Here is a 2,037-nt window from a genome sequence, read left to right as displayed (position 1 = left end):
AGCAAATGCACCACCCAGATCTAAATGTCTGCAGACCATTTCATACATACTCCTTTGGAAACATCACTCTGAAAAGATCTTGTCAGCTAAGGAAGAGAACGAGTACATATATAATCATAAACACACACTGATCTTGACTTTATTTAAAAATTAAACAATATGGTGGCAACATTGATATGTAAATTTCTAAAATGTTGCAACTTAGGTTTAGTTGGCAAAGACCACGTTTAGAAATAAAGATGAGCTTAGTCTTCCAGGCAGAAATCAGATACACTTAACTGTACAAAAATAATAGTTTCCTATTGTTTGAAAATACCAGTTTAAGATTGTAAAAATGTATAGATCTTTAATAAAAGAATTGGCTGTGTCAGAGTTCTCCCCTTTCACCGTATTCCTTTTTATTTCAAATGCTAGTTATTGGTTATGCTGTACGATTTAACGATTACAACAAGAAAAGGCAACCATTTGGGGAAGAGGCAGATAAAGGGAAAAGGAATGTATGTAAGTCATTTTTTTAAGGTACAATAAATTTAATCGTGTTTTAGGAAGACAAGATAAAAATTATTTAAAGACAGCTTGGTTCTCACTGAATGAAAACAGTAGACTAAATACTGAGTTCTTTTCTGTGGATCTAGTCATCGATGCCTTGGTCGCCATATTGGTAATCTCCAGAGCAATCACCTTGATACTCGCCATGTTAGTCATCTGGTTATTCTGTGTGATAATCACTATAACTGATTTTCAAACCATTTGTTTCTGTTGTAAATGATAAAGTAGCATGTGTGCTGCTTTATGATAGAGCAGCACAGTATTTGCGACCATATACTTGCCCCCCAAGCCCATGCACACCCATTCTTTTCTGGGAAGTGTGTTGGTACCCATCTGTAGAGAAATGGTCAAGTGGTCTACTGGGTGTAATGTTAGCTTCTGATAGTAGATGGCTCTTCTGGTGCCTGGTGCTGACATCCCCACCTGGCTGTCTGCTTTGTTAGTGCCCATCTGCAGACAAATTGTGGTCTGGTCAAAAAGTTTGTCAGTTTGCATTTTGGGATCATAAAGATGCCTCTAGTCCCACAAGTTGACATACCTGCCTGGCTGGCACTTCGTTGGTTCCCATCTGCAATCCAATTACAGTTTTGGCAGCTTTTAATTTTCCTTCATCCTAATGTCTTGTTTGTTTTCCTGCATATTTAACCCTGATGTCCACGGCTGTGTCCTTTTGTGTTTGCCAAACCTACTAGGGCCACCAGAGTAGCCTGAACCTGGATCATGTTTCCATCCTGAAAAGATCACTTACTTCAAACATGTCACGTCACTTCATACCATAATCTTGAAAAGCTTTAATAAAGTTGACAATATTCTCCGCTGAGGCCCGTTTAATGAGGACTCATTGACTTTCTTCACTGGGCCTGCCTGCAGCTTGTTGATGAATTTGCAGAGGATGCCCTCCTTTAAACCCAGCTGGAAGTGGGTGCCAATGCTCCTGCCTGTCACCTCTGCTATCCAGTTGTGAAGATCTTCTGTTTGATAATCCTATTTGGAAGCAATCTTGATCTTGACTTTGGCCAAGAGCCGGTAGGAAGGGCCCTCGTTGAAATGAGTCATGATGGTTTGGGTGGTGGGAAGAGACTGCCCTTGGGGGTCCTGGTCTCTCGCGCTTCGGTTCCAGGCTTCTGGCCGAAGGAGTGGCCGCCCAAGGATGCTTGGAGCTGGCTCTCCTGGATGGGGTGCCTGGAAACTTGGGTCCCACGGGGTTTACAGAGGTTCCAGGGCCGCTCTGGATCCTGCTGGCTGCCTCGCTCGCTGTCCGCACGGCGGCTCACTACAAATTCAACTTTTTATTTTGCATAAAAACACTTTTTTTCCCCCCGAGGGATGTAAAAATAAAAATATGCTTCCTAGTTACTTATTCTATGCGTTAATCTGTGCAACAAGGGCAGTTGAGAGAATAGCAAAAACTGGCCAGAGGCTGCAAGCCAGCTCGGAGCTGCTCACGTGGCGGAGTCTGGTTTGCAAGAATTCCAGCTCAGGAGCTGG

General features: G+C 42.8%; 1 pseudogene; it reads right to left on the bottom strand.

Annotated features, from left to right (window-relative positions):
• Nucleotides 1–631: 631 nt before the first annotated feature.
• On the bottom strand, nt 632–1,605 carry LOC105526791 (annotated as a pseudogene).
• Between the last annotated feature and the right edge of the window lie 432 nt (nt 1,606–2,037).

This window comes from Colobus angolensis, unplaced genomic scaffold, assembly GCF_000951035.1.
Source record: "Colobus angolensis palliatus isolate OR3802 unplaced genomic scaffold, Cang.pa_1.0 Scaffold6, whole genome shotgun sequence".
In the NCBI taxonomy this organism is placed as follows: domain Eukaryota; kingdom Metazoa; phylum Chordata; class Mammalia; order Primates; family Cercopithecidae; genus Colobus; species Colobus angolensis.
This window is presented reverse-complemented; position numbering and strand designations above follow the sequence as displayed.